We start from the raw sequence: 12,322 nt of genomic DNA, 5'->3' as shown, positions 1-12,322 counted from the left end.
GGCTGAGGGTAAAGGTGATGGACTGGCCAAGCATGTCTCCAGACCTAAACCCAATAGAACATCTTTGGGGCATCCTCAAGCGGAAGGTGGAGGAGCGCAAAGTCTCGAATATCCGCCAGCTCCATGATGTCGTCATGGAGGAGTGGAAAAGCATTCCAGTGGCAACCTGTGAAGCTCTGGTAAACTCCATGCCCAGAAGAGTTAAGGCAGTTCTGGGAAATAATGGTGGCCACACAAAATATTGACACTTCAGGAACTTTCACTAAGGGGTGTACTCACTTTTGTTGCCGGTGGTTTAGACATTAATGGCTGTATATTGAGTTATTTTGAGGAAAGAATAAATTTACACTGTTATATAAGCTGCACACAGACTACTTTTCATTGTGTCAAAGTGTCATTTTGTCAGTGTTGTCCCATGAAAAGATATACTTAAATATCTGCAGAAATGTGAGGGATGTACTCACTTTTGTGATACACTGTATATATATATACAGGTCCTTCTAAAAAAATTAGCATATTGTGATAAAGTTCATTATTTTCCATAATGTAATGATAAAAATTAAACTTTCATATATTTTAGATTCATTGCACACCAACTGAAATATTTCAGGTCTTTTATTGTTTTAATACTGATGATTTTGGCATACAGCTCATGAAAACCCAAAATTCCTATCTCAAACAATTAGCATATCATGAAAAGGTTCTCTAAACGAGCTATTAACCTAATCATCTGAATCAACGAATTAACTCTAAACACCTGCAAAAGATTCCTGAGGCTTTTAAAAACTCCCAGCCTGGTTCATTACTCAAAACTGCAATCATGGGTAAGACTGCCGACCTGACTGCTGTCCAGAAGGCCATCATTGACACCCTCAAGCAAGAGGGTAAGACACAGAAAGAAATTTCTGAACGAATAGGCTGTTCCCAGAGTGCTGTATCAAGGCACCTCAGTGGGAAGTCTGTGGGAAGGAAAAAGTGTGGCAGAAAACGCTGCACAACGAGAAGAGGTGACCGGACCCTGAGGAAGATTGTGGAGAAGGGCCGATTCCAGACCTTGGGGGACCTGCGGAAGCAGTGGACTGAGTCTGGAGTAGAAACATCCAGAGCCACCGTGCACAGGCGTGTGCAGGAAATGGGCTACAGCTGCCGCATTCCCCAGGTCAAGCCACTTTTGAACCAGAAACAGCGGCAGAAGCGCCTGACCTGGGCTACAGAGAAGCAGCACTGGACTGTTGCTCAGTGGTCCAAAGTACTGTTTTCGGAAATCAAGGTGCCAGAGTCTGTAGGAAGACTGGGGAGAAGGAAATGCCAAAATGCCTGAAGTCCAGTGTCAAGTACCCACAGTCAGTGATGGTCTGGGGTGCCATGTCAGCTGCTGGTGTTGGTCCACTGTGTTTTATCAAGGGCAGGGTCAATGCAGCTAGCTATCAGGAGATTTTGGAGCACTTCATGCTTCCATCTGCTGAAAAGCTTTATGGAGATGAAGATTTCATTTTTCAGCACGACCTGGCACCTGCTCACAGTGCCAAAACCACTGGTGAATGGTTTACTGACCATGGTATTACTGTGCTCAATTGGCCTGCCAACTCTCCTGACCTGAACCCCATAGAGAATCTGTGGGATATTGTGAAGAGAAAGTTGAGAGACACAAGACCCAACACTCTGGATGAGCTTAAGGCCGCTATCGAAGCATCCTGGGCCTCCATAACACCTCAGCAGTGCCACAGGCTGATTGCCTCCATGCCACGCCGCATTGAAGCAGTCATTTCTGCAAAAGGATTCCCGACCAAGTATTGAGTGCATAACTGAACATAATTATTTGAAGGTTGACTTTTTTTGTATTAAAAACACTTTTCTTTTATTGGTCGGATGAAATATGCTAATTTTTTGAGATAGGAATTTTGGGTTTTCATGAGCTGTATGCCAAAATCATCAGTATTAAAACAATAAAAGACCTGAAATATTTCAGTTGGTGTGCAATGAATCTAAAATATATGAAAGTTTAATTTTTATCATTACATTATGGAAAATAATGAACTTTATCACAATATGCTAATTTTTTGAGAAGGACCTGTATATATATATAGTGTGTGTGTGACTCTGTAGTAGTGATGATTGCAGCGCTACATGGATGTGGATAGTGTAGTTTAGTGTATACTGTGTGTGTGTGTGTGTGTGTGTGTGTAGTGTTTGTATATATATATATATATATATATATATATAGTGTGTGTGTCTCTGTAGTAGTGATGATTGCAGCGCTACATGGATGTGGATAGTGTAGTTTAGTGTATACAGTGTGTGTGTGTGTGTAGTGTGTGTGTGTAGTGTGTGTGTGTGTGTGTGTGTGTATATATATAGTGTGTGTATATATATATATATATATATATATATATATATATATATAGTGTGTGTGTGTGTGTGTGTGACTCTGTAGTAGTGATGATTGCAGCGCTACGTGGAGGAGCAGCAGATGTAGATCAGTCCATCTGCGCGGGGCGGGCAGCAGCGCGAGCCATGACATCACTTTTCCTGCCGAGCGCTCGAGCCCTAAACATCCGACTCAGCTCAGTGTGCGTGTGTGTAGTGTGAGTGTGTGTGTGGAGGAGAAACATGTCCCAGATCTGCGCTGATTTACACCGGCCACTCCGAGGTGTTTCATAGCGCGGCGACCACTGTTATCACCCCGCAGTCCGGAGCTCCAGAGCTGAAGGTAAATCCGCTTTTCGTTTCTCTACTTGAGCTGCAGTTTTTTAGTGCTGGATTTGCGCTGAGTGCGCTTAACGTAGCCGTGTAGCTAAGCGGAAATGTTAGTGTTTCAAGCTGAATGTGCACACTCTGGTTCTAGCACACTGCAGACTAGTACGATGATTTAGACTTATCGCGTACTGTGTAGTAGGGTAGTGTGCAGTTTGGGACGGAGCCATGTTTAAAGCTAAGTGGGACGCCGGTTTGCTCGCTTGTTTGGTTGAAGGATGCTGGCGGCGATATCCTGCCTGCACAGGATGCGTGCTTCCATTTTTTCATTTAAATAGCGCATGTTATGTAGGCCATATCATAACTGCATCCTGCTCTGTGCAGAATAGTTTACTACAGCGCTATTGTTATTGTTAGTACACATTTATATCTGTAGGTTCAGCTCAGCGCCATTGCTCTGATCTGTCTCACGGTTAAAGGTACAGTGCAGGAGGTTCAGTTAAAGGTAGAACTAGTAACATAAATCACTCTGTTCTGTACATTTGTAATAAATCAGCAGTATCAGACCCAGTATTACTGCATTACCTGCATTTTACTCTCATACTTGTTCAATTTTGATCAAATAACAAATGTGTTGTACGTAACAGTCGTGTTGACCTGGTTAAGGTCGCGGCGGTCAAGGGTTCTTTGAAATGCACTGTTCGCAAGGCAGGAACCCATCCCAGTCCATCCCAGGGCTTCGGTTATCTCATGTTTGGTGTAGTTTGATGTATACAGTGTCTATGTAATGTAGTTTGTTAAATATAGTGTGTATGTAGTGTAGTTTGATGTATACAGTGTGTGTAATGTAGTTTGATCTATACAGTGTGTATGCAATGTAGTTTGGTAAATATAGTGTGTATGTAGTGTAGTTTGGTAAATATAGTGTGTATGTAGTGTAGTTTGGTAAATATAGTGTGTATGTAGTGTAGTTTGGTAAATATAGTGTGTATGTAGTGTAGTTTGATGTATACAGTGTGTATGTAGTGTGTATGTAGTGTAGTTTGGTAAATACAGTGTGTATGTAGTGTAGTTTGGTGTATGCAGTGTGTCTATATAGTGTGTATGTAGTGTAGTTTGGTGTATATAGTGTAGTTTGGTGTACACAGTGTGTATATAGTGTAGTTTGGTGTACACAGTGTGTATGTAGTGTAGTTTGGTGTATATAGTGTAGTTTGGTGAATATAGTGTGTATGTAGTGTAGTTTGGTGAATATAGTGTGTATGTAGTGTGTATGTAGTGTAGTTTGGTAAATACAGTGTGTATGTAGTGTAGTTTGGTGTATACAGTGTGTATGTAGTGTGTATGTAGTGTAGTTTGGTAAATACAGTGTGTATGTAGTGTAGTTTGGTGTATGCAGTGTGTCTATATAGTGTGTATGTAGTGTAGTTTGGTGTACACAGTGTGTATGTAGTGTAGTTTGGTGTATATAGTGTAGTTTGGTGTACACAGTGTGTATATAGTGTAGTTTGGTGTACACAGTGTGTATGTAGTGTAGTTTGGTGTATATAGTGTAGTTTGGTGAATATAGTGTGTATGTAGTGTAGTTTGGTGAATATAGTGTGTATGTAGTGTAGTTTGGTGAATATAGTGTGTATGTAGTGTAGTTTGGTGTATGTAGTGTAGTTTGGTGTATATAGTGTGTATGTAGTGTAGTCTGGTGTACACAGTGTGTATGTAGTGTAGTTTGGTGTATATAGTGTAGTTTGGTGAATATAGTGTGTATGTAGTGTAGTTTGGTGAATATAGTGTGTATGTAGTGTAGTTTGGTGTATGTAGTGTAGTTTGGTGTATATAGTGTGTATGTAGTGTAGTCTGGTGTACACAGTGTGTATGTAGTGTGTATGTGGTATAGTTTGGTATATACAGTGTGAATGTAGTGTAGTTTGGTATATACAGTGTGAATGTAGTGTAGTTTGGTATATACAGTGTGAATGTAGTGTAGTTTGGTGTATATAGTGTGTATGTAGTGTAGTTTGGTGTATATAGTGTGTATGTAGTGTAGTCTGGTGTACACAGTGTGTATGTAGTGTGTATGTGGTATAGTTTGGTATATACAGTGTGAATGTAGTGTAGTTTGGTGTATGTAGTGTGTATGTAGTGTGTATGTAGTGTAGTTGGATGTATACAGTGTGTTATTTGATGTACGTAGTTTCATATATTTAAACGGGGGGAGGGGGCTTGATTTGAACATTGGGATGGACCAAATGTACAGGATGGGGGGTTATTCCTTCCATTCTAAAACATTCCTGCCATATCAACAACATAAAGGGGAGTTCGAATTGAACATTGGGGAGTACCAAATGTACAGGGGGGGGGGGGGGGGGTTCATATCAACAACGTATATATTGTGATATATATTGTGATTACGTCCTTGTAGTATGTAGTGTAGTTTTGTGTATACAATTTGTATGTATTGTATATGGGGTGTATGTAGTGTGTGCTGTTTAGTGCATATTGCCTATAGTGTGTATGAAGTGTAGAACTGTACGTGCCAGAGAGGTTGCCAAATATCCAAAAGTCAAACAGAACAGCTTTAAATGTTACAGTTAAAAAGCCATTCCTCATCGGCTGACTCAGCAACTGACATTTTTATTGGTTCTCCTGCCATTTTTGCCTCACACGAGCATTCGTCACAATGTTGGATTTGTAGGAGCACTCAATTTCAACTCCCAAGTTTGGTTTAAATTTAAAACTACTGAAGTGCTACTTTGGTAACGTGCCAGAGATAAACTTTCTTAGTTCATGCTTTCCGGTACAGATAAACAGGATATATTTTTCCTAAATTGTTTAGTATTGTGTAGAATTCATTTTTCATTCAGTCCTGTCCAGATTGCAGTTCCAGTAGTAAGGATGTAATCTGCCTGATCACACGTACAACTTGAAATTTAAGTTCCATTTAAGCCTCTTTGGTTTAAGACATTCTGCTGAAAAAAAATGAAATTTTTTATTTTTTTATTTAAGATTCTTCCTTAATTTTCCATGTAAAACACTTGCTGAAATACATTGATCATAGTTAATCTGTGAACATCTGTGTCATCAGTTGCAACTGGATTCTTGTGACAGCTGGTGTCCCAGTAACCAGTCTAAAGAGCAACCTTGTAGTTGTCTGACTATGTTTTAGGGACATATGGCCTGGGCAGTGTGGCTGTAGTTTATATATTTTCTTCACTTGCCTTGTGATGGACTAAACTGAGCTCTAAAGCTGGGTTGAATACTGGGTTAAATACTTTTTCAAGACACTGTACACCCTTATTACTTTCCCATTGCTCATCGTAACAGTGGTATAATAAAAAAGCAGTTGCCACATTTACAGTGCTCAGCTTCTGTTCACTGTAAAATCACTAATTTTTGGCAGCCCTCATGTTGCATCAGACCCTAAAACAGCAACTAATTCAAGTGTAATTGAGGGTAAAAGCATGCCCTCCTCCTCTCGCTGTAGCCCCAGCCCCAGCCCAGCCCCCTTAATATTTTACAGATGTTTTTCACATTTGCAAGGCCCCTATGGCCAAAACCTATATTAAGGCTGGCTTACAACCTAGGCTGCAATGGTCAGATTCCAAGGCGGTGCAGTAAACTTAATGATATTCACTCCCGCTGTGAGGTTTTGGAATGCGAGTGTCCGTGGACGCAGATTGGCGCACGAGTGCTGAAAATGCTCCTCAAAAATAGCAGAGAGTCAGATAAACTCTCTAGTTTACTTTGTAAACAAAAGTGACCGCTGGCTCCCTGGTTCGGAGATAGTCATGCTTGCGTGGCCGACTGTGAGCTACACCCATGATCAGAACGATAATCTGTGCTTCGTCCCGGACCTTTTATCGTTTTTCTCATGCCCGGGGACGAGCGCTGTCCCTAATGGAAGGCAGATGACCTGAACAGCCCCCTTCATTTTGGGAAGGAATTTAGAAAGGTCATGTTTAAACCCCCCTGCTTTTGCAGAGCCTGTTCTGGTATGTGAAATACATTGGCTTGTTTTATTTGTTATAGACAAGTTATCACCGCTTCAGCTTTTGCTTATTTTAAAGGGAGATTGTAAACATTCCAGTGTGGGTGGATCCATCGAGATCACTCACATAAGCTTCTGTACAGAGCCCCGGGCGCTTGGTGAGATGCAGATTTTCTTGTTCGACTTCTTATAGCTACGAAATTACTGATGCAATTCCATGTAAATACTTTGAAGTTGCACTCGCTCATATCTCTTGATTCACTAATAGTCTTTAAGTTTCTCTATTGTGGGGATTAATACAAATTCAACCATTCTTATAATTTTTCCATTGACTGTTGTTTGTGTTTATAATCATAAGCAAATATGTAAAACAAAAGCTGTTTTTTGTATAAACGGGGTGATTTTGGCACTATAGAAACATTACATAAGTTGGCACAAGGGTGATGCAGCAGTTTAATGTGCTAGACCGGCACTTCTCAGACCATGGTTTGAGTCTCACTGATTTATTTGGACACAGTTGGAGGCACCTGAGAATAAAGAAGCGGATGAAGATTCACATCACTGCCACTGGAACACTGAACCCTCATGTATGGTTGATGCACTAGCATGAGTTGTGGAGGAATACGGAGAGCATAGAGTGATCCTTCACTTGTTAAATCTCCCTGTAATAATCCTTTGGCCACTAAAAGATCTACCATATGGGGCTTGTGCCAGTCTGCGAATCCCCTTGTGTAGGTAGGGTGCATGCAGTGCAGGAATTGCAGTGGGGAATTAGAAGTGACTAAATTGTGATAAAAAATTGCAAATGTAATCTAGTTTTATTATAAAAGATGTTCCCATTGATTGGAATGCAATGTGTGGGAAGGGTTAAAAAGCTTCCCTAATACTTCAAGGAAGACACATAGGACAGTGGTAGCCTGGTTGGTAAAGTAGCCTGGTTGGTGGTGTTGTAGCCTGGTTGGTATAGCTTTAGGCTATTAATCAAGGGGTTGTCCCAGGCACCCACTGTTGGGCCCTTGAGCAAGGCCCTGTAGCCGCTGTACAATGGCTGACCCTGCACTCTTGACCTCAGCTTCCAAATGAGCTGGGATATGTGGAAAAAAATTCATTGTATTTCAAGGACAAAATTATTAAACAACATTTGAATGGAAATAAAGGTGGGTGTGGCACCAAATGGAAACACTGATATTAAAGGAGGAATACACACTGGACAAGGCACCAATCACAGTGAGACCCGGGGGCAGAGGTAGCCTAGTGGGTAGAGCTTTAGGCTATCAATCATAAAGGTTGTGCCATGCAGCCGAGTGGAGCCCAGGAGCCCTCGACCCCAGCTTTTAAATGAGCTGGTATATGTGGAAGAAGAATTTGCAAATTTACTTCCAGTGACTCGAGAGTAGACTGAACCTTGGAACTCTGGTCCCATATTGCTGTGTGACCTTACCTCACCAGTTGTCCTACCTCCCATGTCCACTCACTCACACCCAGGGGCAGTTTAGATCAGCCAGTTCACATTCTGTGTGTTGTTTTAGAGGAGAGGAGAAATAACCCAGTAGAAGCTCACATGGACAAAGAACAGGGAAAACTTCACAGACAGTGACCGGTGGTGAGGTTTAAACCAAAGTCCCCAGGGTGCATGTTTATGTGCGGCATCCACTCCACCAGCTGCACAGACACGCCGCCTGTTATATAGACGAACAAAAAAATGAAATGATGTTTTCACCGATTTTATTGCAAAGCAATGAAAACATACAGCATGAACCAATTTGACTGAATAACAGGAACAATAAAAACACTTTATGAAGTCATAAAAGTTACTCAATCTCAGTCCGCGTGTACCAGTCGGTGCCTGTATTCACCACATGTGACCCAGCATAACAATGCATAAGACTTCTCCGCTTACTTAATTTGACATGTGGTTTGAAGCAGGTTAAATGGTTTTTCAGGGTAAAAAAGTGTTGTAACAATGACTCCGGTTTCAAAAATGCTTTCTAAGCCAGACATGATCTTATAATAACAATACACGTCTCGAGAAAGTCATTTAAAAGCTGGTGATGAATACCAGCCAATGTTCAAGCAGGCTACATGTACAAGCTTTCTCTCTTACACCAGACATGCAGAGGAGTTTAAACCATAACACGACATGTTTCAGGAACAGAGCACAACATTTAAATCAGTTCTTTTTCCCATGGAGAGTTAATTGTTTTAATTAATTGTTTCAGCCTGACAAGCCGGACTCACCATGAGCTTCTGTTAATAAAATCCAATGTTAAACGCTGATATATACCTTTACAAAAACCATTCGACATTCACTTTGATTTTGAGTGAGTTTTGTCTGAGTTTTACATTTGATTGCCAAAGTATCTGTGAAGTGCTAAACAACCCACAATTACAAAACAAAAACAAAACTAAACTAAACAATTACAAAACTAAACAAAAATCACTCAAAATCAATCGACTGTAGTGTGATTGTAGACATCAGTCAGTCGGCAGACAAAGCTAAACCATGACTCCGTCCTCACTCAGTTACTGAAAGTTCATTTATCTGGCTAGCTAGTGTCTGCTAGTAAAATAAACAGGCTAAACAATAACAATTAGGGATGAAACCAGATCTGTGCTGTGTGAACCATTAGTCTTTCATAAACTCATGCTATTACCAATCATTACAAAACTCAAGAAATGTAATAACATAAATTGCAATGCATTATGGGAGCTGTAATTCTTCTTATTTTCTGTGTGGTAGCCGTAGTACTTTTTTTAAAATTTCATTTTCAGGTGGCATGGTGGCTCAGTGGTGTAGCACTGTTGCCTCACAGCAAGAAGGTCCTGGGTTTGATCCCCAAGTGGGGCGGTCCGGGTCATTTCTGTGTGGAGTTTGCATGTTCTCCCCGTGTTTGCATGGGTTTCCTCCCAGAGCTCTGGTTTCCTCCCACAGCACAAAGACGTGCAAGTGAGGTGAATTGGAGATACTAAATTGTCCATGACTGTGTTTGACGTTAAACTGATAAACTGATGAATCTTGTGTAACTAGTAACTACCGTTTCTGTCATGAATGTAACCAAAGTGTGTCAAACATGATGTTAAAATCCTAATAAATAAATATTTCATTTTTATCAACCGCTTTATCCTGGTCAGGTCGCTGTTTCCACTGGAAATAAAGAGGCAAGGCAGGAATTACTACTAGTCTAGCATGACAGACCGCTGTGCCACCTGAGTGCCTTTGTTTTTCTTTTCTTTGTAAAATGCAGTTAAATACACAATGTAGTGCTAATTCCTTTTTGCAGTTTATTTTTAAATTTACTTTGCTTTGATCTGATCATTTATCCTGTAGCCGCTTTTCTTTGATAATTTCACCTAAGGCGGTGAATAGCTTGCTTGACTGTGAACAGTGTCACCTGTTCCAGTTGCCGAGAAACATCTGACCATCCAGACACATTTTGTCTTAGAATAAGGTGACAGTTTGGGTTTTCTTTCCGACCTTGGCAGAGAGACCACAGGTCCATGTATTTGGTAACTGGTGGAATCAAACTAGCTTTTTTAGGTGTATCAAAAAATAAGAAGCAGCTCCAGTTAAATTACATTATAGAACTTTCCCCAGTTACCAAATTAATCATTTTGCTTGCGGTGTGAATAAACTGACCCAACAGATTTAATTACGCTTCAGTTAACTTTAAAAAGAAGTGAAATTTGAAGTGCTCAGATCAGTCAGTAGTAATAAACGTGTCACCCAACCAATTACTGCAGCTCAGACTCGATTCAAAAACAGACCCTGAAAAATCCTTTATGCAACATTTAGCTGTTACCTTATTTATTAAATTAAAGTGCAGTAAAACCTTATTTGAGAAAAAATCCTTGTGTAGCCTTTTGAATGATACTGTCCAGCATGCTACATTGTTATGCTACACCTCCCACATGGCTGCTGTGTAGCCGGTGAACAGTGTCTGCTTTTCCTTCCTCAATCATGATGTTATTTTATGGAGCAGAGCCCAGAAAGGTCCAGGGAGATTACGTCCAGCCACCTGATCATACCGACGGGCCAGAAACCTGATCAGCTGCTAGCACAAAGGAAAAGCACATAAGGGGCATAAATCCTGAGCCAGAAGAGACCATCTGACCATCGTATTTGCATTTTGATGCTGGTCTTGTAAAGGCTTTGCTTGTTGGTTGACTGATTTAAATGAGAAAATTGCTTTGAATTATAAATTCAGACTTATGGCTAGTGGTTGCTCATAATTGTGCTCAGAATCCTGCTCATCTAGGTGGACAGGGTTTAGCAGGTCAGGTGTACCCGGTCAGCCCTAACAGCAGTACACACACATTCATAACTGTAAACGTTGAAAACATTGTAAACATTGGCATGTGCAATTTACATTGTGGGTTTAAAAAGGTGCAGTGTTTTGTGCAATATAAAACTTATAGAAAAATAGAAAAATGTATAAATAAGAAATGGAAGTGAATGTGAAAATCCCGTGTATGCAATTATATAAATTAAATAGGTAGGTTTTTTATTTTTTATTATTTTATTTTTTTACCCCTTTTTCTCCCTTTTTTTAGCGCATCCAATTGTTCAATTAGCATCGTGCTTCCTCTTTGTCTATGCCGAACCCCGCCCCGACGGAGGTGATCGAAGCTAACCCGTATCCCCTCCGAAACACGAGCAGCAGCCAGATGCATCTTTGCCACCCACACATTGACGAGTTTTGCGCCACCTAGCGTTGCATGCGGAGAGACACACCCTAAGGGCACCCTCTCCCATCTCTGTGTAAGCGCCTCCAATCAGCCGGCAGAGAACGCAATCGCATTCTGACAGAGAGAGACCCACATCCGGTTCTTTGTCCCACCCCCCACATGAGCAACCGGCCAATCGTTGCTCATATAGCCACTCAGCTTCGAGCCGGTAAAGCAAGGCTGGATTCGATACCACGCTTCTCAGAATCCAGCCCTGGTTGCAGCGCGTTTCTTTTTACCGCTGCGCCACCTGAGCGGCCATTAAATAGGTAGTTTTAACTGCTTTATCTGTTGAGTCTTTTTCTATTTCTGCAATTCAAATTCAAGTCATGGCCAAAATTATGTGGACATCCCTATTGATTAGTTTATTTAGGTTTGCTAATAATACAGTATATAGAACTGGACACATTAAAGATCTCACAAGTGCTTTTTTGACTGAATGGGCACAAATCCCACAGACACACCTTCTCAAAAGAGTCAAGTCTGTTATAAAGTCCAGTTTAATGCCTGTTTTATTGGAATGGGGTGTCCTACAAGCTAACGGTCAAGTGTTCACATACATTAGGCCATAGAGTGTACCATCATTTTTATTTTATTTATTTGGTTTCTTTATGAATTGTTCTCCAACATCCACTAGCTTTATAGTCTAATACAGTCCTGATTTTTCATATCTCATAAATAATTCATATATCAGTCCCCATTTCTAATATTTTTCCACCCCTGTTTTAACCTCAAACCATTAAGCTATGCAGTACTAGCTAGTTATGGTACGGTATGTATGGTTGAATAACCATAAACAATCCAGACCCTTTGAGGTTTGTTTTGGGTGGCTTTTCGAAGCATTCTGCGGAGTCTTATATCATAAAACTGGACTCTTGCCCAGACCCCTCTGATTTAGAGTTCTCTCCAAAAGCTTCC

The 12,322-nt window shown here is 40.7% G+C and overlaps 1 protein-coding gene across 1 annotated transcript in view; it reads left to right on the top strand.

Annotated features, from left to right (window-relative positions):
• The first annotated feature begins 2,587 nt into the window (after positions 1 to 2,587).
• nckap5l (NCK-associated protein 5-like) overlaps positions 2,588 to 12,322 on the top strand; it is a 48,846-nt gene continuing 39,111 nt past the window's right edge. Inside the window, exon 1 of the mRNA XM_063015200.1 lies at positions 2,588 to 2,710. The gene's annotated coding sequence lies outside the window, so the exon portion shown is untranslated. The remainder of the gene's footprint in view (positions 2,711 to 12,322) is intronic.

Source organism: Trichomycterus rosablanca, chromosome 19 (genome assembly GCF_030014385.1).
Source record: "Trichomycterus rosablanca isolate fTriRos1 chromosome 19, fTriRos1.hap1, whole genome shotgun sequence".
In the NCBI taxonomy this organism is placed as follows: Eukaryota; Metazoa; Chordata; class Actinopteri; order Siluriformes; family Trichomycteridae; genus Trichomycterus; species Trichomycterus rosablanca.
This window is presented reverse-complemented; position numbering and strand designations above follow the sequence as displayed.